The following is a 27264-nucleotide window of genomic DNA, read 5'->3' on the forward strand; positions in this document are numbered from 1 at the left end:
GCGTGGCTCGCTCCCTGAAAATGCGTAAACCTCAGCACATTTTCATTTCCTGCGAAGTGTGCAACCTCGCACAGTTCACTGTCTTCAAGTAATTTACAAAGAATTTGCGCACTCTTATCCACACTCCGCCGTGGTCCATTTCTATCCCTTCCCTCGCAAGCACAATTGAAATCCCCAAGTAAACAAAATTCCCCGCATTTCCCCGAGGGGAAGAGTGTGAAACTGCGAATGCACGAGTTGAATTTGCGCGGTTCGGTAATGTTCGCGAAAGAGAGATCACACACACACACACAACTACAAAGAAAGAAAGATGCATTTATTCACAGACACCTATTTGTGTTGTCGTTGTACTTGATTGCTAGAATGGATCTCAGCTTTGAAATTTCGTGTCAGTACTCCTTTAAGCAGGTGCATTAGCCCTTCTCACGCCCGATTCTTGGCCAATCCCCCACGTGGGTATGTGCCATGTCAGCGGCCAGGCAGCGCGCGCCCATCTCACCCCGTTGCCAAGAAAGACGAGGAGATTCCTGGCCAATCCCCCCCGTGGGTATGTGCCATGTCAGCGGCCAGGCTGCGCGCGCCCATCTCCACGTGCGCGGACATCGCCGGTGGACGCAGGTTCAGGGTCGCTTAAGAAGTGCATTGCACTTAATAATTGGTCCTTCCGTTCTTAAGCATTGAGCGAAACTTTCAAAAATGGCCGCTCTTTCTTGCACTACGTTTGGGGCGTAGATACAAAGGACACGGAATTCACCACCATCATATTCAAAATCACATAGGACCAACCTGCCCGTTTTACACACAAAAAAACGTGTTCTACAGTCTGAGGTTTTCTGCACGGGTAGCAGTCAACCCCACCCGGCAAAAACGTTCCCTTTTCCTTCTGCCACGTTTTCGCATCAAGGACGCCCGAGTGAAGTTTAAAGAAAAAACGTCTTAACCCATGGGCCAATCGCCATACGTTTCACACGCTTAAGCACGTCCTGTCCTGGCCCTACACGGTACAGCGATCTATTCAAAGGAATGCAAAGTACGGAATCAACGAGGTCATAACCTTCCGAGGTCATAACCTTCCGTTGCGCCTAAACAAAATGTGAGGCGTCGTTTTCTCAGCTCAAATTTCTTCTGACATCAGGCATTATTCTGCGTCGCTTCGACCCTTCCGTGCCCTCTGAGATACACGCTGACGCGAGCGGAATCAGCTCAAATTTCTTCTGACATCAGGCATTATTCTGCGTCGCTTCGACCCTTCCGTGCCCTCTGAGATACACGCTGACGCGAGCGGAATCGGTGTTGGCGCGGTGCTCGTTCAAACATCCCCCTCGCGATGCGCAAGAACAAATGAGAGCATTTCCGGGGGCACACGACGTTAAGTAGTTTTCGTTACGTTAATGTTGTTGCACTTGTGGCAACTGCTGACGAGAGAGCGCGGCGATGAGTGCGTTCCAGCCTCGCCGACACCCGCCTTTATCACGCCACGATCGCGCCACGCGCGCCCGATGCTGACGTCACGATTACGCCACAGATGTTGTTGATCCCGCGACGCGCGCGCCCCCACCTGTTGGGCGCGAACTGACCGCGGAGAGAGCGCGCGATGCGAGCGGAGAGTAGGCGAGGAGGAGCGGGGCTGATGAGAGAGCGCGGCGATGAGTGCGTTCCAGCCTCGCCGACACCCGCCTTTATCACGCCACGATCGCGCCGAGAGGGCGCACCTCAGAGCGATGCGGACTACTACGGACGCCTAGAGCGGGTGACATTGTGAGTTGAAGAAATGCTCTGCATTTGCAACATTTTTGTATTGGAATACCAATATTATTATTAAGGAACAGACAACACCCTCCCGACGTGCCAACCGCATGGCTGACACAGACACTAAACAGGTTTTGAAAGGGCTTCATCATACTGGCGGTGCAGTTATCACTTTCTATCTTGGTTCCTTGGACAGCCGAGATATCAATTTCTTTTTCCAGCATTATCGTTTTCAGCTGGTACTGTTTGCGCCTGTCACCAAGGCCTCGCACATTTAGTGTGGCGAAACGAAGAGCTCTTCTGAAGGCTGCCATAATTTATAGTAGCGACTGCACCTTCGGCACTAAATAAATTAACATGAGAATGCTAAACCATCCACAATAAAACACTAAAAGCAATGAAAGCAATCAAAAAGAAAACAAAAACGAACCCGTTTGTGGAAAAGCGGGGACGCGACGAAGGTTCCCGACGTCTCCGTGCTCGAGAGGCCTGTCAAACATAGCAGTCCTCTGTGACCACACCTTCGAAAACTTACTTCACCACACCCCATCCCACACAACCCGCTTGTAGCGCCGTGTCAACAGTCCGGTCACTTTCCCTTGGGCTTGTCCGGTGGAATATTTGCCTTGCCTCCTGAGCGTCTCGACTGCGGCACGGCCTTCGCTGGAGGCTCTTCGGGGCTTGGCCGTGTGGCGTCTCCTCCCTCAGCCCTACCACTTTCCCTTGCACGTTTCCCAGACACAGCGCTTGCGCCTGGGGTCCCGTCTTCGTCTCGCCCGTCAAAGCTCATGTTGTCTGCGTGCGACTTCCCAACACTTTTGCTGCCATTAGACACCTCCCGACGGACACTTGTTCCTCAAGGGTTTCTGGGTCTTTCCCGGCGCTGAGCTCCGGCGGGACGACGCGAGCTGGCTCAGGGGGCGTCACCTCTTTCGCCGGCACATCTACCTTGCCCCTTGCTGCCTTCTCTACCTCCCCTGCATCCATGATGAACTGAGACGTTTTGTCAACCCCTCCTGGTTGTGCGACGTTTGCGTAGGTGCGAACGCATCCGCTGTCATCGTGGCCGAAGCGGCGACAAAGAGCACAGCGGGGCACCCTACACTCTCGTCGAATATGTCCGCTCGGGTGACAGCGGAGACAGAGAGGCGCGCGCCCGGGCACCACGACCAGGGCTTGCTCGCCGGTGACGCGTACCTGGTGGGGGATGTCGTCCACGCTGACGCCCTACTTGAGCTGTAAGGTGCCCAGGCGCGTAGTCGAGAGCTGCGCGGAGCAGCCTGGCACACGCCGTTGGTCCCGGGTCACTTCCGTGACCTTACCGTAAAACCCCAGGGGGCTTCGCACTTCGTCGTCGGGGACGTTGTGGAGCACACAGTGGAGCTTTAACCGGATGTCCTGGTGGCGGGGATCAATGAAGAGGAAACGACAGCCCTTGACTTGGAGTTCATTTGCGGCAGCAAGTTTCTTCGCCCCTTCGGGGTCTTTGAAAGTAACCGCCCACAAATGGTTCATCTGGTACGCCCCCAAAAGGATAACCTCGGCGAACAGCTTCAGACGAACCAAAGCGTCGCGGAATTCTTCAACCTTGTATGGCCTGGCTCTCAAATCGGCGTGCAAAAAATTGTAATAAGCACAGATGGTGCGGACGGCAGTTGCGGCAGCATAACTTGACAATCCTGGGCGTTATCAATACCGGTTGACATGTTGACATTCACGTTCTCAGGGCGGGATGGCGGCGAAACTTTTTAAACGCGGAGCGTTTCTTAGTCGCACGATGTCCCTTGACCGTCGGCGGCGGCGTCCACACGCTCACTGCGCATGCGCGTCGCGGCGAGGCGCAGGTGCACGTCTCTCCCCCGTACCCTCCTTGCTCTCAACAACAGGTGCAGAGTTGTTGTCCGTCCGCACCCCTCGCCCTACACTATATAAAAAAATTGTTATCGGCACCTGGTTTCGATCCCACGACCCTATGGGGGGAACGCGAGGTACATGGTGCTCTTCCCACTGCGCCACAAAAGCGACACAGAATCAAAGGCTACGAACGCGCCTTATATCCTTGACTCATTCAAACTACGTCAAGAAGCTGCTGATACACGGCAGCAGTTCCATCGATCTCGTCTTCACCAGTTGCTGCAACGCACGACCAGTGCTTAAAGACCCCTTAACAGTACACTTTAGCGACCACAAAGCCGTCGTTCTCAGCGTCCAATACAACGACAACAGCAACAAATAAATAAATAACCACTTACAACTACGTACTCCTTGCCTTCACTTCTTGCGTCACAAAAAAAAAAATTGGGCCCATCTCTCCACGAGGGGGGACCCGAGTCGCAAAATCACGAAAGTAATAAGTAATATATGAAAGAAATAATATTAATTAATCGTAATAAGCAATAATAGTTAACACATTCGCTACCACCCCACCACCACCCCCCAAACACTAACGTTAACGCAATACACCCACCCCCTACGCGACGCATTTACTCGAGTCACCCCTCGTGGGGAGATGGGCCCAATTTTTTTTCTTTAGTGGAGGTGGTTAGGATAATAAGCATGACTTCCCTATAATATTGTCACCTGTCACGATGGTTTACTGCTCTAAAAGGAAATTGCGATCGCCGCCCCAAGATGTAAAACATGCGCGCCTCCGCTGCACGTGGGACAAAAAACAACAGGCGTCAGGGAATATATTCCTTCTGTATGGTCAAAGGTAAAGGCCAACATGCATTCTACGTAGAGATGTCGCCCCTCTCGAACGTACCCCCATGTTACGAGTTGTTGTTTAGAGCCGCGCTTGTAACTTTTCTCAACGGTGACATTTTTAGTCCACGTGAACTGCGTAGATGGCGCTACCTAGACCATTTATCGCAGGGACCTCTGTCACTTCCAATATTTTTTTTTTGCAATTCCTGATTTTTTTCGTTGATAGCTGCTCTTTGTTGAATAAACAAATCAGAGCCAGCTACCTTGAGATTACATGCACAAAAATAAACATTCAAACTGTGCTAAAAATATTTCCTGACGAGCTTTTACAGCTCATAAGCAGAGAAAATAGGCTTTAAAAGATATCTATACCAAATTTACAAAGCATAGGAGCTCGGTACAGTAGATGCACAAACGTTTGTCACCAAAAATGTCGTCCTTTCACCACCAAAGTTAAATCGGAAAAAAAGAGCTCCTAGGTACGGAATCGACATCCGTCCCCGGCAAAATGAACCCAACGCAAAGTTCCCGAGGCAAAACTGCTCAGCCGTCGGTTCACAGAAGCGCTGAGTAAAGAGTGCGCGTATGTAGCTGCTAGGCGATAACAGTGACTGTATTTCAGAAAGTGTCAATTTAGAACGCTTTATCGTCGGCGTGATGACTTGTCGTTTGCACCCAAGGGAAGCCAAGTCCCTGATCTAGCTATATCAGTTAATAAAACTTGCACTTCAGCCATTGTGTTGTCACTAGGCGCGTTTTTGTGGCTCAAAGATGGCTGAAAGTGACCCCCAATTTTAGCTGCGTCTATAGGCTACCATTGTTTAAACTTCATTCGCTGTGGGAACAACTAATCTTGCGTGCGCAAACGTGATGTGGTCTTTATAATGTTCGCATTGATTCCTGAAAGCGTTCCCCTTTCTCAAAATGCGATTTATGCCCTGTATTTTTAATGAAATTCAAAAAGCAGCCTCTTTCCTTTGAAAACGCGCGTGCATCGCATTCTGGCCACTAGTGGCATCGTTGCTTCGTGTCCCAGATTTCTGAATATGGTAGCCCAAGAAACACTGTCTTGTTCAAAATACCGAGTAAATGCCGAACGCAAGTCAGCGCGCCCACGTGGGCGCGTTCGTGGTGCTCCTGGACATTTCGGTGCACGGACATTTCAATGCAGGTTATATCTAAAGCATTCATTTAGCATTTATGCTTTACGATTTTAATGGCGACAACCAATATGATGTAATGTTCTATAGTTGTGCTTCAGCCGTAGTCGGTAGAAACGAACAGTAAAACAACGCGGAGTATCAGCTCGTGAAGCCGCATTTTGATAGTAGATGTGAAAAAAGTTACTGTTGTTAATTTACTTCCATCCAACATTTTTTTTTATTTTAGCATTCGCGTGACCAGCCTTAAATCATTAATTTAGGTGCTACCGAAGCGCTTTCATTTCCTTTTACCCAATGCTGCAAGTCTGTGCTGGGTTTTGTCCATTCCAATCTCGCCCCCTTCCCTGCCTGCAAAACCACCATGAAAACATGAAAACGACACGAGCTAGCCTCAGCGCTTGTGTATTCCCCTTTCAGTACTTTCTCTGTCAACGTCATCTTCCATTCATTCGGTGTCCAGTCTACTGAAAACTAACCAACAATCGCTCTTAGAGTAACGTATAAAGGGGCGGGGGCTCAGCAAAGAGTACGAGCCCCCTTGGCAGAGAAGGGCGTGTCACTTGTGCTTCTACAATGTGTTACCTGAACCTCGAAAACTTGAACGCGACTGTCACAGCTCTCGCCAACCCAGCCTATTTCATTTTTTTCTTTTTATACTGGAATGGAGCGAGGATAGTCGGCGATGTGGATGATATGCGGTACTTTTGGACTTAATTGCTGAAGGGGCGCCCGAAGGCGAAGAAAGAACTATTCCTGGACAAGGGGCGTCGTCGTTACAAACGCGACGCGGGTAAAGGTGTAGCCAGCCAGCTTGTTTCAAGAGTGGTGAGACAGGGGCCAGAGATACTGGTTATTGTGTCCTCTGGGGCTTTTTGAGTGGCTTTTTGTTCCGCATTAAAGAGGTCATGTTAGTTAGCTCATTGTCAATGATTAGGTGTTTTGCATCAGTGCGGTGACGCTTCGGCGACCAGCAACTCCGCTAGGCCTGTAAGGTTTTCAGGGAAAACCGATGACTCAAAGAAATCTGGGTTACATTAAAACTTGAAGACGGGAGTGTCAGAGAGGGCGGTGGGGGCAGGAGGGAGTAGAGCTGCCGGTACAAAAAATTACAAAAATTAGTGGGGGCTTAGCTCGGCTACGCCTGGATATTCGTAGCGTGACCGTTAAGTGCAGTGTGGTATACTTGGCTTTTCTTGTTTTGTGGGATTTGCATGATTATCATGTTACTGCTGTTTCGATGACACACGCGGCATACGCATAATGTGACGAAAGGTATTTATTTCATACAAGTATATATATATATATATATATATATATATATATATATATATATATATATATATATATATATATATATATATATACAGAAAGATAGGTCGGCAGTCTACAATGCCAAAGGAGGCATAGGGGTGTGGTTAGGCTCTTTTCTTTTTCACTACGGTTAATTAAGTAAACTTTTTGTTTTTAAATATACAGAAGAAAGAAAGAAAAACACGCGCCCAGAGTGGGGACCGAACCCACGCCTTTCGATTACATGTCGAATGCCTTACCAATTCGGCTATCTGGGCGACTGTGTTCTCCTTGACTTTCTGGGCTAATTATATTTACTAGAAGTGTATCTGACTCTTGAGGGTGGTATATATATATATATATATATATATATATATATATATATATATATATATATATATATATATATATATATATATATATATATATTGTTGCGTCCTGTCAAACAGGGGCGCAGAGAAGTTGTCTTGGCGAAGACGCAGGGGCAAAGTATTTATTAGGCGAGGTGCCTAACTTGCCAGAGGAAACACACAAAGAGCACCGGTTGGTGGCTAGCAAAATGGCGACCAAGAACCGAGCACACGAGCCGCTAGCTAACACGCTCCTTCGTCGTCCTCTGCTGTGCCCATCACACGGCACGTACCCACGCGGGGGATTAGCATGTCTGTCCTACTTAATGCTCTCATCCCACAGACTGGCACGTGACATTACCCCCTCTCCTCAAAAGCATCGACTCGATGCTACGGTTATGCGCGGAAAATGTAGTCCGCTGCTAGATGCATTGCGTGATCACCGCGAGAAGTATTGTTTCATGCGGACCACATGCACAATTTCTGGGCGAGATCGGGAACGTCCTGCGGCGCTAGGGCTGGCTGGAGCGACTTCGTAGGTAACATCGCTGAGCTGTCGTAACACCGTGTACGGGCCAAAGTAACGCCGCGTAAGCTTTTCCGAGAGCCCCCGGCGCCTAACTGGAGTCCACACCCAGACCTGGTCCCCAGGGGAGAAGGTTGCATGTCGGTGGCGAAGATTGTAGCGAGCGGCGTCACAACGCTGGTGCTGTTGTATTCGCTGGCGTGCCAGCGCGCGTGCTTCTTCGGCGCTACGCACAAACTCGTGAAGGGAGCCGGCTTGGTCGTCGTGGGTATCGGGTAGCAGCATGGCGTCAAGCATTGTGGAAGGTTCCCTACCGTAGACAAGTGCAAATGGCGTAATTTGCGTCGTCTCTTGTTGGGCCGTATTATACGCGAACGTTACGTAAGGCAAAACTGCATCCCACGTCTTGTGTTCCGCATCGGCGTACATACTGAGCATGTCGGCTATTGTTCGGTTCAGTCGTTCTGTTAAGCCGTTGGTTTGGGGGTGGTACGCGCTGGCCTTTCGGTGGGACGTGCCGCTCAATCTCAACACTTCTTGCAGCAGTTGCGCCGTGAAGGCCGTTCCACGGTCTGTAATCACCACTGCCGGGGCGCCATGCCGCAGCACAATTCTTGTTAGAAAAAACTGCGCAACCTCAAGCGCTGTAGCCCGTGGTAGCGCCTTCGTTTCGGCATACCTGGTTAGGTAATCCGTGGCGACTACTATCCATTTGTTCCCAGTTGTGGAAGTTGGAAAGGGGCCGAGCAAGTCCATGCCGACTTGTTCAAAAGGCGTTCTAGGAACCTGAACGGGCTGCAGAAGTCCGGCTGGCCGGCCGGGTGGTGCTTTCCGTCGCTGGCAGTCCCGGCAAGTTCGTACATACTGCCGTACGGTGGCCGATAGCTTCGGCCAGTAGTACTTCTGCTTGATCCGTGCCAGCGTACGTGTGTAACCGAAGTGACCGGCGCTAGGCTCGTCGTGACAGGCCTGCAAGATTTCATTCCTGAGAAGGTTGGGTACCACAAGCAGGTAGTTACTTCCACTCGACGCGAAATTTCTCTTATAGAGAACGTTGCTCCGCAGACAGAATGAGGACAGTCCTCTGGCAAATGCCTTCGGCACGACGGTTGTGTGGCCTTGTAAAAAATCAAACAGCGATCGTAGTTCCGGATCTGCGCGCTGCTGTTCCGAAATGGTGGGTGCGTCCAGAACTCCGATTAGCGCGGCATCGTCGCTGTCGTCGTCATCGGCGGGGGCAAGGCCAACAGGAGCTCTTGAAAGGCAGTCTGCGTCTGAATGCCGCTTGCCAGATTTATGTATGATGGTCATGTCGAATTCCTGGAGTCTTAAGCTCCATCGCGCAAGACGGCCAGTAGGATTCTTAAGATTCGTGAGCCAGCAGAGGGAATGATGGTCGCTGACGACGGTAAAATGACGCCCATAAAGGTATGGTCGGAATTTGAGGAGGGCCCAAACAACAGCAAGGCACTCTTTCTCGGTGGCCGAGTAGTTACTTTCGGCCCGTGATAGTGTCCGGCTGGCGTAAGCGATGACTTTTTCGGCGCCGTCTTGCCACTGGACGAGAACAGCGCCGAGCCCCACATTGCTGGCATCCGTGTGAACCATAGTTGCGGCATCCTCATCGAAATGAGCCAGCACAGGTGGTGTCTGTAAGCGCCGTCGGAGCTCGTCAAACGCCTCTTGCTGTTCATCACTCCAGATGAAAGCTACGTCGTCACGTGTGAGGCGAGTGAGTGGGGCCGCAATGTGGGAGAAGTTCGCTATGAATCTCCGGTAATAAGAGCACAGTCCCAGAAAACGCCGAATGCTCTTTTTGTCGGTAGGCGTGCAGAACTTCGACACGGCATCAAGTTTATCAGGATCCGGGCGTACGCCAGCTCGACTGACAACGTGACCGAGAAATAGTAGTTCTTCATACCCGAAGTGGCATTTTTCTGGTTTCAGTGTCAGTGCGGCAGATCGGATAGCCTGAAGAACGGACGTCAATCGCTCCAAGTGCTCTTGAAAGGTCCTGGAAAACACGACGACGTCGTCTAGGTATACCAAACACGTTTGCCACTTCAATCCAGACAGAACCGTGTCCATCATTCTTTGAAATGTTGCAGGCGCTGAGCACAAACCAAAAGGAAGAACTTTGAACTCATAAAGCCCGTCGGGAGTAACAAATGCGGTCTTTTCACGGTCACGCTCATCGACTTCGATTTGCCAGTATCCGCTCTTTAAGTCCATTGACGAAAAGTAGCGGGCATGTCGTAATCGATCGAGTGAGTCGTCTATTCTCGGCAGAGGATATACGTCTTTTTTGGTGACTTGGTTCAGTTTGCGATAATCGACACAGAATCTCAAGTTACCATCCTTCTTTTTTACCATGACGACGGGTGACGCCCAGGGGCTTGTCGATGGCTGAATGACGTCGTCGTCTAGCATCTGGTCCACCTGCTGCCTTATCGCATCGCGTTCTTTCGCGGACACTCGGTAGGGGTTCTGCCGAACCGGTCTTTCATTTGCGGCAGTAATTATTCGGTGTTTAACCAACTGGGTTTGGCGGACGCCCGACGTCGACGAAAAGCAGTCCCGGAAACTGTTTAAGAGCTCAGAAAGCTGGCGTTGCTCTGTCGGCGGGAGGTTGCGGTTAACGTCGATTTCGAGCTTATTTGGCACCGCGGCTGACGCTTTACTCTGTAGAACGAAGCAGTCCATTGCGTTGTCGATGTCTTCGAAGACGGCAACCGCCGTTCCCTTGGCGACTTGTCGACGTTCATTGGTGAAGTTTGTCAGCAGTACCTCCGCTTCGCCGCACGCTAGCGTCAACAGGCCCCTAGCAATGGCGATCCCACTTTCCAGAAGAAGGGGACTCAAGACCTCGGCAATACCAGGGCCGCTTAATAGGTTATCACACCTAACGGAAACAAGCATGCAGGATCTTGGTGGTAGGCTAACTTCGTCACCGACAATTCGCAGGTGTATGGGTCGGTTGCCGGTACGTTCTGGTGTGTTATTTTTCGTAGAAAAACTCACAAAGCCTTCGCCGACGTCGATTACCGCATCATGATCGCGCAAGAAGTCCATTCCTATAATAAGCTCTCTGCAGCACTCCGGAAGGACGACGAACGTACCGACGAAGTCAGAGTCACCAATGCGTATCCTCGCGGTACATTTTCCGACAGGCGTCATTAGGTGACCCCCGGCAGTCCGAATCTGAGGTCCATCCCATGGGGTCTTGACCTTTCTGAGCCTGTCAGAGAGTTCCCGACTAATTATCGAGTAGTCCGCCCCGGTGTCCACTAATGCGGTCATTTCGTGTCCGTCGAGAAAAACTGTAAGTTCGGGCCGCGCGTTCACGTCGCCGTCGAAGTTTTGGGCTGCCGGTTCCCCAACTGCCGGCGGTAGAGGGAGGCCTTCGGAGCTTCGACTACTGGCAACCTTGCCTCCCAAGGTTGCGTCATCTAGTTTCCCCGCGGTGGCGTTGCAGACCGCCGGGTAGGTGGCCCTCCAGGAGTGCGGCGGCCGGGCGAACCTTGGGGAGCTGGGGACGGCGAACGCGATCGGCGGAGTGGTGCGGTAGCTCGACGCTCGGCGAGGTAGTCAGAAATGGCGACCGGTCTTTCTCCGAATTGGGGCCGAACAGCGTTGGGTGGGAATCCAGGCAGTCCAATTTCACGGTAGGGGCACCGGCGATAAATGTGCCCTGGTTCGCCACAGTGATAGCAGAGCGGCTGGTTGTCGGGAGTTCGCCAAAGGTCGGTCTTGCGTACTTGAGGACGATAGTACTGTTGCGGACGTACCGAAGAGTTATTACGAAACTGCTGTTGGGCAGTAAGAGGGACTGCTTGTTGTGGCCAGCATTCGGCTGGGTGCGGCGGGTGGTATGGGAGAAGCGGGGCGGCAGGTCTAGTGGTTGCGGCGGGAGCCTGGACAGTGAGAGCCGTGGCGTAGGAAACTGGGCATGGTGACGCTGGCTGCGCTGCTGGTAGGGAAATCGCGTTGCGAATTTCATCGCGCACTATGTCGGCGACGGAGGCCTGTATGGACCCCGATGGGATGATGCCGCACTTAGCGAGCTCTTCTCTCAACACCGCGCGGATGAGATCCCGAAGGCGGTTGTCGTCATTCGTGGCTATGACAGCAGAGAAGCTCGACGATGTTTTGGCGCCCATGCGGTCGTATTGTCGGGAGCGCTGTTGTAGTGCCCTCTCAATGGCAGTAGCCTCGCGGATGAATTCTTGGACCGTTCGTGGCGGATTTCGGACGAGGCCGGCGAAAAGCGGTTCTTTTACGCCATGCATAAGATGGCGTAATTTTTTACATTCTGCCATATCTGGGTCGGCTCGCTTGAACAGTCGGGCCATGTCCTCCGCGAACATAGCCACACTCTCGTTAGGTTTCTGAGTCCGTGCTTCCAGGAGACGCTGTGCTTGTTCGCGGCGGTCGGCATTGGCGAATTTCGCTTGAACCTCGCGACGAAAGTCCTCCCAAGTGCGCAGGCTCGCTTCCCAATTTTCGAACCACGTCCTTGCACCGTCCTCAAGAGCAAAATAGGCTTGTTGGAGCTTTTGGGTGGCACTCCACTGGTTGAATGCAGCCACACGCTCGAACTGTTCAAGCCAGTCCTCAACGTCTTCGTAATCCTCTCCGTGGAAGTGGGCGGGTTCGCGCGGGTGCTGAAAAGTCACCGTAGTAGGCATTGCCTGCGCCATTACCTCTGGCTGAGAAGCGTGCCTTCTTGATGTAGACTCCAAGAGAGGGCCCTCTTCTGGAGGAAGGCCGAGTTTCCGGCGGCTACACCGATGAACCGGAGTGTGGACGGGCGAAGGTCTCTCGGGGCTAACGTCCGGGGGAGTACGGGGCATCGGAAGCACCCTCCACCAGTGTTGCGTCCTGTCAAACAGGGGCGCAGAGAAGTTGTCTTGGCGAAGACGCAGGGGCAAAGTATTTATTAGGCGAGGTGCCTAACTTGCCAGAGGAAACACACAAAGAGCACCGGTTGGTGGCTAGCAAAATGGCGACCAAGAACCGAGCACACGAGCCGCTAGCTAACACGCTCCTTCGTCGTCCTCTGCTGTGCCCATCACACGGCACGTACCCACGCGGGGGATTAGCATGTCTGTCCTACTTAATGCTCTCATCCCACAGACTGGCACGTGACAATATATATATATATATATATATATATATATATATATATATATATATATATATTACAAGTGTTTATATTTTATTTACTTCGGCTCCGGCGAAGCACGGGGCGGAAAGCGGCATTTGCGTGCCAGCTGCGCGCCGTGTGACGTCACTGCTCATCGCGAACGCGCAGCACGGCTCTCCAGCAGCTACGCGAAGCTGCCCAACCTCGGCCAGAGTAGCTGAGGCGGCATTAAAATGAAGGTAAGGGTGTAAACACAAAACCAGGGATGATTTGCTCGAACACGAGAAAGAATGCTATTCGTGCGCACAACCCGTACGCGATATAGAATTTAGGAGAAACAGAAGGTGGAACTGTTTTCAAAAAGGACTCTTCTTCCTCCACGAGAATATCCAAGACCTGTCTGTAAAGAAAATGCGAGGTCAACTGTGTTTTCAAATTCATTTTAGCGTGGCAGCTCAGGCTGCATAAAATTCTTCATACGATTTTCTGAATTTTGGTGGGCAACAAAACGTTTGTAAGGTTGCTTTCTTTAAATAGATAGAGTGTGCCTTTTATTCGAGAAAGTTGAAGAAAAAATGCAATATTCCATCGTAAACATCTATCGTAGCCGAATTGTATGATGCAAACAACAGCGACTAAAAAAACGTCTGGTCGAAAATTAAAAAAACACATGTGCAAAAGAATTCCTTCAGATGGATGCATAACAGGTGTTTTCCAAACAAGGTAATAAACAAAAACCTACATTTGTTCAATTTATAAAAATACCTGGCAAACATGGAAAATGGCATCAATAAAAAATGCATTAACTCCCTATGTATTTTTTCATAACCCACGTTATGCGGAAATAACAATGTAACGGAGGCTCCAAACAAGCATGCACCCGACAGTTCGGTGGCCGGAAAGTTTGAGCCCGGAAACGTCGATGCACCGCTATGTTCACGTACAGAAATGTCCGCACTCCGATATGTTCGTACACCGATACGTCCGTGCAACGAAGGTTACGCTCCGAAACGAGCTGCACAGCAATAACCGCCACTCAAATGTGCTAGACCTCCCTGGATGCATGTCCTCCTTCACCTTATTATTTAAAATATAAATATTCACTTCACAATAGTCGCCTCAATAAAAATTTATTTAAAAATTAGTGCCTTTCCACTCTGTGAAGAAGGAGGACCTGCAAAGCTGCACACAGTCCACGGAGTGGACTGTTTATCGCAAACACTTTTTAGCGGCACCTTGGTCATCGACATCAAGCTCCCACGATCATCATCAGCACATTCAGCCAGCTCACGCCGAGAACAGATTCGGCACGGAATACACTCGGCACTCGACAGCCGGTCTGGAGCGGCACCCCGGTTCTATTCGCCTCGTCCTGTCCATGGCGCAGCCAACGCAACCGTAATAAACGTGGGCTCGTCCGCACCGCCTCATCGGCCGCCTACAATTTGGTGACCAGGACGTCGGCAGAATGGAGCCCCGCTTCGTCTAAAATTTGGTCACCCAGACAAGCGGCTTCGCCATGGCTTCACAACGCTGTCTCCTTAGCCACAACGCGGACGACGGCACGCGAAGAACGTTCCCCGCCCTCCCAGACCTTCCCTTGCTGATTTCGTTTGACTCCATCACAAACAACGCCACATGGTTCGTCATCCTCGAGAGCCATTTTTATGCGAATGACATCATCATCATCATCATCATCACTGGCCTATCTACGCCCACTGCAGGGCAAAGGCCTCTCCCATTATTCTCCAATTACCGCCGTCCTGTGCCAACTGTGACCAATTTATCCCCGCAAACTTCTTGATCTCATCTCCCCATCTAACTTTCTGCCGTCCCCTGCAACGCTTGCCTTCTGTAGGGATCCACTCTGTTACCCTTAATGACCAGCGGTTATCTTGCTTTCGCATTACATGCCCTGCCCACGTCCATTTCTTTTTCTTAATCTCTACTAATATGTTTTTAACACCAGTTTGCTCCCTGACCCACTCCGCTCTCTTCTTGTCCCTTAATGTTACACCTATCATTTTCCGTTCCATTGCCCGCTGAGTCGTTCTCAATTTAAGTTGAACCCTCTTAGTGAGCTTCCAAGTTTCTGCCCCGTAGGTGAGTACCGGTAAGATGCAGCTGTCATACACTTTCTTCTTCAGCGACAATGGTAGGCTGCTATTCATTATCTGAGAATGTCTGCCATATGCACCCCACCCCATTCTTATCCTTCTAATTATCTCTGCCTCATGGCTGGGATCTGGGGTCACAACTTGGCCTAAACGACATCTGGTCCCCGAAAATCACGTACCTCGTAACATTACAGAATCTACCTTCTGACCTCATTGAGCAGATCCAGCTGCCGACAGCATGCCCCAGTGCGTATGACGACTTAAAAGACACTGTCCTCAACCACTACGGCATGAAAACCCGGCAGACGACAATCCCAACACAACATCCAGCCGTTACCAGCGCACTCACAGCGATAGCGTTCCCGTGCAGCAACGACGCCATGACAACATTGCCCCATCATGCCTCACAGACCACAGGGATACGGTGGCATGTAGAGCAGACTGTGCCTCCCACCCCTGTAGCAGTTTGTCCACCACCGCAGCTGCTCTGCCTCCACGCCCTGCTGAGCCACCGGGGTGGATTTTTAGGCAACCGCATTTAACACTTTTTGTAAACGCGGCTCCCGTCGACCCAAGTGCAATTTCGGCAACCACAGCACCATTTTCGTCGACACAGCTGGAGGCATCAGTCGAAGACGCCGCTTCACGACGCACGTCGACCATCTGTGAGGTGGCGGACGCGTCTACTCCAGCTCCGCTGCAGTTGATGCATAGTACGTTCGAGAAGCACACTGTGGTACTCGTTACCGGCGACGGTGAAAGCCCATCCTCCGACGAGCTGCTGCCCCAGTCTCATGTGACCAGCCGTTGGAACAAAACGACATCAAGGTCTGCGTCACCGACAACCCTTTGGCCCACATAACACACCCCGGCCACACGACTCTAGAGTGCAGCTCTAACGGGACCAGCATGGCTGAGTGGACGCAAAGTTCACGAGACAGAAGTCCTGTACCTCCAACGGACCCGCCACATGGTCAATCTAACAACGAACCATCTTCGCCGTTGGCGGGTTGTCAACCAGCAGTCCCGAGCGCCGTCAAGCCTAAACGTCGCCGCAGACGTCGCAAGCACCGACCACGACGACCGCCTCCTAAGAGGGCGAAATGCCAAGATAATCGTTTGCTCCCCCGCGCCCGCAAAGAAAATCCTCGGCGTCACTTCCAGATTCCGCGTCATGTATACGCATTGATCCTGCGCCCAGCTCTATCCCGTGAACTTCCACTTAAACAGCTCAGGCCTGCTGCTGATAGACGGGCACACTCACGTCGGGGAACGCTACAATCAGCGCGCCCACCCTTACAGACCCGTCCCATCATCTGCATAAATTTGGACATTCACGGCGGCCTTACAGCAAACCAGCCGATTTGTGCTGAAGTGCTTCCGCTACTCCACTCTCAGCCCAGACCGCCAGAAACTCCACGAAGCTCCGGGAGCCCTCATGAACACGACTTGAACTGTCCTCGGACACTATTACGAAAATGACCTGAACCAAACTTAACATCTGGATACCCTTTGACTCGGACTACTTAAGGACCCCTGACCGCGGACACACTATGTGCATATACTTATGTAGCCTTCATCATGTCCGTGTCGTCATGTACATAGTTTTCCTCGCTAGTTAGCTAATCATGTTCAAAAATTCTGCTCTACCATGGACCCAGACAGAAGACCTTCCTGCGGAGGACACCCGAACCTTTACCACCACACATAGGAATGCCCTAAACCCCCGACCCACTTACCTATACCCAGGCCCTCCCACTCCGGATGGGAAGCCGCTCTTTCCAGCTCAGCCTTGGACGACCAGCGCGGACTGATTGACCGGGCAAGACGGATCGCAGCAGCAAATGGGGCCCTGGACTAAGGGCACCACCCTCTAGGGCTAGTCTTTCTTTATAATAAAGTTTCCTACTACTACTAATACCTGTTTTCTTACCACGCTCCGCGCTAGGGGCAGAGCGCTGTAGCGACCCCTTCGTCATCGACATCAAGCGCCCACAATCATCATCAGCAAGATCAGCCAGCTCACGCCGAGGACAGATTCGGCACTGAATACACTCGGCACTCGGCAGCCGGTCTGGAGCGCTACCCCGATTTTACTTGCCTCGTCCTGTCTATGGCGCAGCCAACGCCACCGTAATAAACGTCGGCTCGGCCGCACCGCCTCATCGGCCGCCTACAACGTTTATCAAATTTGCGATGGAGCATATTTCCTAACCAACTATCTGAATGCCCCTCAGAAGGATCGAAGCTTTGTTCTTGCAGATAAGCATGGAACTGCGTGTGTCGCTTTCGCGTCGTAAGCATCTTACTGTTTGTCTATGCCTAGTTCAGAATTTTGCCGCAACTGTCGTAATAACTTTAAAGAATAAGGTCATTTCACGTCTCAGACAACTGAACTGCGTGACATGGAATTTTTTGCGTCCGTAAACCACAATACAGTTTTGGCGTTGGCAATCTGAGCATAGCCCAGCAAAAAACGCTATTCGTACTACCACTAAGGACTCCGGACCGGTCCCATTGGGTCGTTTAACGTTAATGTTTAAATCTCTCACCAGCACAACGGACATGCCATCCATCAGTACGAGCATGAAACGTATAGCTGCGCGTGCGCGCCTCAACTCCTCCCTCCCACTGTTCTTTACTACTAATATGCGCTCGCATAAACAGGCAACCGGTCCTTTGCGCGTTCCTAGACGTGACAGACGCCATCGAGAATATTCCATGAAAGCCCTCTGAAGAAATAATATTGGCTCACTCCGGCGTTCAAAGAGGTCAATTTGCTGTTCATCCGGGACAGATTCGCAGCTACTCCGCGTGCTGAAATTGAGGCGGTAATGGTGGTGCCAGAAGCATTCAGAACTAGAACTCAGAACTATGTTTATTACATAAAAAACAGGTTCAGAAAATGGGTGAAAAGTCGTCTGGATCCTTAGCCGACATGGCTAGTCATGGATCCATAACAGAATAACTACAATAAACAGAAAAGCAATCCAAACAATTTTTTTACAATAATTACATATAATGTGAGCTAGGTAAATATATTTAGCTATGTGTTAACAGGGTGAGGTATAATGTTCAGACATGAAAAATTCTCTTAAGGAACGAGTGTTATTTGGTTTCATTTTTATATTCACTGGCACATTGTTCCATAGTTTGGCACTTAGGTAAGAAATAGTGCGGCGACCGTACACATTGTGTATTTTTGGTAAATTAAGATTATATTTGTGGGCATGTCTGGTGTTTTGTTTAGGTTCTATTACAACGGATGATCGATTGGATTTATTTAGCGCTCTTTGAACTAGTAATGTTGTTTTGCAGTCCCTTGCTACATTAAAAGCATAATGTTAAGCTCTGAAAAGATTGGGGACGATGGCGCGGTGGTGGGGCGCATGTCATTATTCTCATCGCCCTTTTTTGGAGTTTGACAATAACGGAGCTGTATAACGCGAATGTATATCCCGAAGACTCTATACAATAACTAAGATGGCAGTGAATAATGCTAAAGTATATAATTCTTAGTGTTTTAGCGTCAAAGTGTTTGCGCGCTTGAAGTAATGTATAGTATCCAAAAGACAAACTTTTTGATAAGCTCTCTTATGTGAGGCGCCCAGTGCATTGATTTATCTATAGTTATTCCCAAATAGTTATATTCTCAACTTTACTAAGGGGTGTATTTCCTATGTATAACTTGCAGTCGTCTGTTACTTGTTTTCGGTTAGAGCAGAAGACTATAAATTTTGTTGTTTTAATATTTAGAACTAATTTATTACTGTTAAACCAGTGTAATGTCTCACGTAATTCTAAATTTGCTACAGTTTTGGGTTCTTTTGGACTGTGATGAGAGACGAGTAAAGCAGTATCATCGGCATAGATAACTGCGTCGGTGTGATTTAGGGATGTGGGGTAGTCGTTGATAAATAGAGAAAATAATATGGGACCAAGAACCGACCCCTGGGGTAACCCTGCTAGGACAGTTTTTAACCCAGATTTGCTGTCTGCTATATGTACAAACTGTTTACAGTTACTTAAATAACTGCGAAAAAAGTTTAAGGTTGGCCCACGAAATCCATAGCGTTCTAGTTTTTGCAACAAAATGCCGTGATCCACACAATCAAAAGCCTTTTGTATATCCAGAAATATGCCTAATGTAATTTGCTTGTTATTTAGGGCTTGGTTAATTACATCTGTTACTGCATTAACTGCCGTTGTGGATGAGTAAATTTTGCGGAAACCATGTTGATTTGTTGTTAAGATTTCATATTTTTCAACGAATTCCGTTATCCTCTTCGCAATTAGCTTTTCAAATAAGATAATAATGCATGATAAGATTGTTATAGGACGGTAGTTTTCTACACAGTTGGGGTCCTCTCCTTTGAATATAGGCACAACTCTACCAATTTTTAGCTGTTCGGGGTAACTTCCAGAGTACAAAGTTTTATTAAATATTTTTTCTAGTTGGTTACACAAAATGTCGATGTTAGCTTTTAATATGTTAATTTATATTTCATTATGACCCATTGCTTTATTTGACTGCATCTGTCTGGTCATAGCGATTATTTCTGCGGTGGTTCTCTCTCTGAATGCGAAGCTATTAATATCGGTGGGGGTAGTCGAGGGGCCGGTTCATTACTGTGTATATTTTTAGGGTCCTACTTATGTTTATAAAGAAGTCATTGAATTTCGCAGCAAGTGTAGCTTGGTCACAATTCAGAATACTGAAATCAGGGAGTATGTTGAGCTTTTCTGTAGGCTTTATAACTGAGTTTATTATACGCCATATTTCTTTTGAGTTGCCATTGTTTTTGAGTATAAGTTTACTGTAGTAACCTTTTTTCTGTATTCGTATTAGAGACAGCGAAAAGTTACGCATAGTTTTGTATTGTTCTTTATAATAATCATTGCCTTTGTGTTGCTTCATTTTATTGCGCCAGTAATCTCTTTTTTTAATCACTTGAAGTATGTTATTTGTCATCCAGGGACAGATGGGCGTTGACAGGTACGATGATCTGCGAGAGTTGCAGTTTGACTTAATGCAGCTTGCTCGTAAGTTTGCATAAAACGTTCGTACGTTAGGTTAACATCGTTATCGAGATCCTCGTTACCAAGATCTTCGTTAAAGTTTGTTTCTGGTATTACTGTTCTTGTTCTTTCATAGTCCCATCGTTGTGCTTGATATGGAGTATGTTTAATGTTGGAAAGGTGAGTATTCGGAGCAATAATGTAGGTAGGATAGTGGTCAGCGACATTTTCAGCAATGACGCCCGCTTCTACTGAGCTTGTGCAGAAATTAGAAAGAAAGTGATCAATGATGGAAGAGGACACTTCTGTTACCCTAGTAGGGCATGTAATGTGGTTTTGAAAACCATATGAGCAAAGTAAGTTTAGGTAATCAGTGCTAGAGGGATCTGCTATATTGATGTTAAAATCCCCGCATATAATCACTTTTTTATTCCTGGTAGCAAAGTGTTGTAATAGGTTTCAAAGTGTTTTAGAAAAACCTGAATTCCAGAGCCAGGTGGCCTGTAGATCACAACAATCGTAATTTCCGTATCAAGCTCTACAAACAACATTCCATATTCACTTTGCATTTCCGTTATGTCCTTCAGTTGTTTATATGTTATTGCAGTGGACAAGTAAAGTGCAACACCACCGCCTCTTGAATCAGTTTTTCTTTGTAACGACAGAAAATGATAATTCGGTATGTTAATAAATTCTCTTTCTTTTAACCATGTCTCCGAAATTGCTATTATACTGCAATCAAATGTAAGTCTAGATACTAAAGTTATTAAAGAATCAATATTTTTGTTAAGGCTTCTAGCATTACAATGAAGAAGGCTTAAAGTTTCGCAGCCAGCGCTCGCCATAGCTCTGTCGATTTTCTGTTTAAGTTAGAGGGATGATTCATACTATTTTGGCTAAGTCGGCCAGTGTGGCGATGTGAACTACGCTGGAATTTTCCGTCTTCCTGGCTAGTATTTTTGATTCGGCAACCCATACGAACTTCCACCTCTTTTCCTTTTTTTTGGCGATAGCAATGCCAAGCAGAGCTTCGTATTCAGGACACAGGTGCTCGTTAATATATACTGGACTGTCATCGGCGAAACCAAAATCGCTTGTCGTCAGCCTTTTCTTCTTAGCTGCCTGCAGCAACTTATTCCTCGCTGATCTCGACACAAATCTAACCATTATGTTAGTTTTGGTCGGCTCTTTTGTTGGCACCCCGTGAACGACGTCTATGTCTGACGGTTTTAACTGCACCTCAAACTTTTCTGCTATTGCCTGAACGATTTCTGTTAGCGATTCCTTTGGTTCCTGTGGCATACCCTTAATCTCAATGTTTTGCTTCCTAGTAAACTGTTTCAGCTGCGTCATTTCTGTTTCCATGTGGATGACGTACCGCTGAAGCTCTTCCTTTTCTGCTTTGAGTGCAGTGTGCTCCTTTTTCAGCGAGTCAAGTTCCTCTTTGGTTTTGCGCAGTTCCTCAAAAGTCAGGTTCATGTTGTTCATACCTTCCACTACGTCATCAAGTACTTTTTTTAAGCTGGCGTTAGCGTTATCCATTTCTTTTTTTAGTGCCGCGTTCGCTTCGACAACATATTTTAGCAGCTCTTTTATCGACCCTGGTGCTTTTTCCGCCATTGCAACAACGAGCGATCCAAGCTTTTTTTTTTAATTTAAAAAACAAAAACAGTACTCCACAAACCTGCAAGAGTGTAGCACAGTGATTAGCGCTGCCCGTAGCGACGCTGCCTAGCTTGGATCGCTCGTTGTTCTGCTGGCCTCCGGTCCCAGCTGGTCCTTTTGTAGTCACCTGTCGCCGGTTGTCTTGTTGGGCGCAGGCGCATAAGCCTCTGACGTAGCAAGTCGATGCCACGTAGTCGATCTGGATCCGATGGGTGTCCACCCCTGGCTGTCGGCACGTGTCCGATTTGGATGGCGTGCTTCGTTGCCCAAGCTCCGCTCCCAGAGGCCGTGCAGCTGCAAGAGTGTACCCATTTGTTTTTGCACCCATTTGCGTCTGTGTTCGGGCCAAAGCTTCGATTCTTGCTCTACTTCCTCGAAACAAAAAGCATGCATCCGTCCTTTTACGATTTAAAACCTGAAGCTCTTAAGCTCTATTCTCGCGTACAAACACGTGGCTGTCCGTTTCTCTTCCCCCTCGTAGGCATCTTACTGTGTGTGTAAGATGTCTGTGTACCACATCAACCCATACCCAAACTATTCGATTTAGGAGGACAGCCGACTAACCGCCTTGAGCCATTTAATTTCGACATCTAAATACCAGCACATGCCGCATTTCATCGGTATGTGCAGCCTAGCTGTGAGTGCAGCCACCCTTTTTCTTCCCAAAAACGGCGCAAGCATAAACCGGCAACCGGTGATGGCGCATACTTAGGCCTTAAAGACACCTGCGAAAATGTCGCTCGGAAGGCCTTCCAAGGAGAAAAATAAATATGGGCGTAAGCCGGCGTTCCAACTTGGGAAGTTTCGCTTCTACCGGGATGGATTCGGAGCTACTTGGCGAAGTAAATATGAGTGGAAACGGCAATGGTGGGCTTCGGTCGTTTTAGGGGGCAGCCCTTTGGCAGCACTTGGGCAGCCGTTACCTGGGCTTCGCGGGAGTGGCGTCTGTTTATGTCCGCGTAACCGAGTGGGAGAATGCAGCAGCGATGAAAGAAAAAAACGAAGAGGAGAGTCTAGCGAAGGGTGAAGTGGAGACGATACATGCGGCTATGGTGTCATCATTCTCACTGCCTTTTCCTCACACGTCTCATGCGTCGCCATCTAAGAACACCCTCCCCCTGATACTCCGCAGACGCTGTTCCATTCTCCGCTAATCCAAACAGCGTAGCGTTTGCGCGGGAGGTTCAACGCCCTCCCCCTGATACTCGGCAGACGCTCTTCCATTCTCCGCTAATCCAAACACGTTGTGTTTGCGCGGGATAATTAAACACGATATGCAACAGAAGGCTGACTGCTCCCTTGTACGAGGCTAATCGGAACCACGCGACATTTGCGCGGGAGGTTCAAGCAGGATTTGCAACAACTGCGAGCTGGCAGCAGAGTTGCGCACGCAGCTGTACGATTGCTGATCGCGCGAACACTTCCTCGGACGCAGCAAAAATGCGCCGTGACAGAGAAGACCGCAGCTCGCGCTGCGCGCAAATTTCATATTATGGAATGTAGTAATCGTCAGTGCAGTTTTCTACACCAATCCGTGCTTCTGTTTATTTTTCGCGAACATCTGATAACAGCATTACCACAGTTTGCTGCTGTCTACGCAACTGCCGACTGTGCTGACTCCCCCTCGGTGTAGAAGAGGGTGTGAATAGTTGCGAATGTGGTATGAGCGGTAGTGAGGAGGCGCCCCGGAGCGGCGCCGAGTGAATCGATGACTCCGGAATCAATATGTTTTTACAGCCTGCCAAAAGGCTACCGCTGACAAACCAACAAACACTCAGGTAATTGTAATGTTTCAGTTTCGGAGTTTCGGTTTCGATCCAGTTTATGTTGTCTTTAATTACCGCCAGGTGACGTCTGTATATATATATGCATATCTCCGAATAAAATTTCAGTTTTTTTGGTGACCTTCTACGACAGTGGTAGCTTCATCGTTCTTCTTCGGCTTCCGCCGCAATATAAAAATGGCGACGAGGATGCGTCTTTTTCGGGGGGCGTAACCACGTCTGCACCTTTTCGAAGCCATGATCTGCATCGGGCTTCCTCCGCCGGCCCCGTTCCTGTCTGAACCCGGCCGCCCTCCTGCTGAGTCGAAGCAATGGCACAAATTTTCGTATACTACCTACGGGCATCCGGAGCAACCGACTTTCCGCCCGAACGTCGCAAGGCCCTGCTGTTACACAGCCTCGGCGTTGATGGTCAACGTGTCTTCTCCAGTGTACCGCTTCCAACGGATGCCTCTCAGACCGGTGAGTCAACCGCCGACGACAAACTTCCTGAAGCTAGCAAGGCCGCCGCCGTTCAGCCTTCTGTTTACGACGAAGCTGTAGCGACTTCAAAGCAACATTTCACATGCTCAAGTAATGTCGCCGTAGAAAGGCACCGCTTTCACCGTCGCATTCAGAAACCAGGGGAGTCTGTTCAGGAGTACGTTGCCGCACTACGTGTGCTCGCTGCTGCATGTTCTTTTGCTTCCCCTGAAGACTCGCTTCGTGACCAGTTCGTGGAAGGGGTCTCGTCCCAGCACATTCGTGAACGCCTTCTTCTTGAGGGCTCCACCCTCTCGTTCTTCCGAGCAATACAATTAGTCACAAATTGAACAGGTTAGTGGCGACCTTCGAGAAATTGCTTCAGGCAACGTGCAGCGTATATCAAGAAGCTCTCGCTCAATGCGGGACGACCGCAGTCGAAATGAAAACTACCCCCCCTCCTTCGCTTAGCGACACGCCTCTGCCTGCACCTCGTACCGAAACGCGCCCGCATCCCGACACCACCAACCTGCTTCCTGTACACGCCCACCGACCTCGTCCTGTTACTGCTACCATTGTGGTTCGCGCCAGCACCGTGCCGTGTCTTCCCGCTGCAAAGCGCAAGGTTAGCGTTGTTGTAATTGTGGGCTCATTGGGCACTTTAGTTCAGTACGCAAAAAGAAGCAAAAGGCGTTCCTGTCCGTGAGCTGAGTGACCAGAATTTGCCCGACGAAGCTGTGAGCCTTCTGTCGGTGACCGCATCCGTCCGCGCCGACATTCACGTTGAGGAAACAGTTGGGCACGCGCCGTTCACATTCCTCATCGACTCGGGATTTTCGGTTTCCATTCTGGCGGGTGATCTTTTCGATAGGCATTTTGCCGGGCATGCGCTGCTGCTCGCGCCCCGTGTGAAGCTGCTAGATTACTCGAAACAGCCTATCCCTGTGCGAGGATGCTTTCTATCGAAGGTCGTATACAAGGAACGCGAAGCGTCCAGTGCGTTGTCTCGCAAGGCACATCGCTGCTAGGTATTGACGCCATTAAGGACGTTGAGTTCCCCATTGATGGCTCGTCCCTCCGCTGCCTTGAGACTACCGCGTCAACTACCAGTGCTACCAACGTACAAGCCCCAGGCCAGGAATCAGTTTCAACTGCATGCCTTCCAGCAGAGTTGCGCAATGAGTTTGCGTGCCTTTTCGAATCCAGCCTGGGCCTATCCAAGGGTTTTGTGCATCGTGTCTCTGTTCGGCTCTCAGTTCCGTCTATTGCAGCAAAACGTAGCCGCCTTCCCCTTCCACTGCAATCTCGGGTATCGGAAGAACTTCATCGGCTCGAGAAGTTGGATGTGATAGAGCGCATTAATGCGTCAGAATGGGCCTCTCCGATTGTTGTTGTTCAAAACAAGGATGGAGGCATTCGTGTTTATGTCGACTGACGGGATCCTAATAAGGCCGTAGTGACGGATAGCTTTCCTCTTCCACACACCGAAGAACTCCTCCACAGTCTCGTTGGGGCAACTCATTTTTCGAAGCTTGACCTCGCATCAGCCTACCACCAGGTTTTGCTTGATCCTGAAAGCCGTGATTTGACCGCTTTCATTACTCACGATGGCCTCTTTCGCATTAAACGCGTGTGCTTCGGGTTGGCGTCCGGCCCCGCTGCATTCCAACAAAAATGCCTAAAATCCTTCAAGGATGCTCTGGTGTTCTCTTCTATATCGATGACATCATTGTGTTTGGGAAAAACGAAAAGGTACACTTTCGCAACCTCATTGCTGTACTACGGCGTATTAAGGAATCCGGGCTCAAGTTAAACGACAAGTGCGTATTTGGCGTACAGGAACTTTTCTTCTTGGGACACAGGATCACATTGCAAGGCATGTGGAGAAATACCTTCTCCACTGCCGGAAAAAACTGCTTCCATTATAAATAATCCTGCGCCAATTGATGCGACGAGTCTCCGTTCCTTTCTTGGTCTGGTCGAGTATTACGCCAAGTTTATTCCCAGTCTTGCTGATGTGGTAGAACCTATGCAAGTTCTTCTCCGAAAGAACCAACCATTCATTTGGACTGATGCGGTAGACGCCAGTTTCGCCAACATAAAGCTGCTGCTCTCGTCCAGCCAAGTTCTGCAGAGGTTCGATGTTTCCTTTCCGTTCGTAGTGTCCGCTGATGCCTCCTATTGCGACTGGGTTCTGTCCTCCATCAGGTGGATGGCCACAGGTTGCGGACTGATTCCTTTGCTTCGCGAACGCTTTCACCTGCGTAGAGGAAATACGGAGTGGGAGAACGTGAAGCGTTTGCGTGTGTTTGGGCCTGTGAGCACTAGCATACGTACTTGTGGGGACGGCATTTCACTTTGCGCACAGACCACCAAGCCTTGGTCTCTCTCCTCTCTTCGCAAGGCACTGGCCGCCGCCCCCTTTGTATCGCACACTGGTTGGAACGGCTGCTTTGCTGCAACTAGACCGTAGAGTATCGGAAATGTTCCGAAAACCAGGTGGCGGATGCCCTTTCCCGCCTTCCAGTTCCGTCTCCGCTGGAAGATGCTTCATTCGAGGAGAGTGTGTCCTTTCTTGAATTACCTTGACTCACCAAGGAGCAATTTCAACACGCCGTTCGTGAAGACTGCATGTTGGAGCAAGTCGCGACTTACGTCGTCACATCTTGGCCTGCACATACGACGATATCAAGTGAACTTCAGCATTTCTTCTTGGTGCGCAGAGAATTGTCGGTCGTTGACAACTTGCTTGTGCGCGGAGAACGAATCGTCGTTCCTTTGTCTCTCTCGCCGCAAGTAATCGGTGCTGCCCACGAAGCTCACCCGGGTGTATTTCGGACAAAAACTCGACTAAGAGAACTATTCTGGTTGCCAGGCATGGATAGACAGGTGTAACTTTCCATCAAGAACTGCAGAATATGTCAGATGGCTGACAAAAGTGCGACGACTGCTGCTACTTCCTTGCAGCCAGTACCCTTGCCAGAACGCCAATGGGAGAAGCTGGCCGTTGACATCGTCGGCCCCCTGCAGAGAGCACCGCAGGAATGCAGATACGCCATTACACTCATTGAGTACTTTTCGAAATGGCCAGAAGTTCAATTCTGCAGTGAAGTGTCATCCCGCACCGTCATAAACTTTTTGCTTTCGGTGTTCTCCCGTGAGGGTTACCCGGACGTGATGATATGCGACAATGGGCCCCAGTTCACCTCTGGAGTACGCAAAGTTTCTCAATGATCGCCCATCCGCCTCGTGCCCTCTTCCGTTTACTACCCTCAAGCGAACGGACT

The sequence above is a fragment of the Haemaphysalis longicornis genome, unplaced genomic scaffold, assembly GCF_048455015.1.
Source record: "Haemaphysalis longicornis isolate Haplotype H1 unplaced genomic scaffold, Haemaphysalis longicornis Haplotype H1 scaffold_5, whole genome shotgun sequence".
Taxonomy (NCBI): domain Eukaryota; kingdom Metazoa; phylum Arthropoda; class Arachnida; order Ixodida; family Ixodidae; genus Haemaphysalis; species Haemaphysalis longicornis.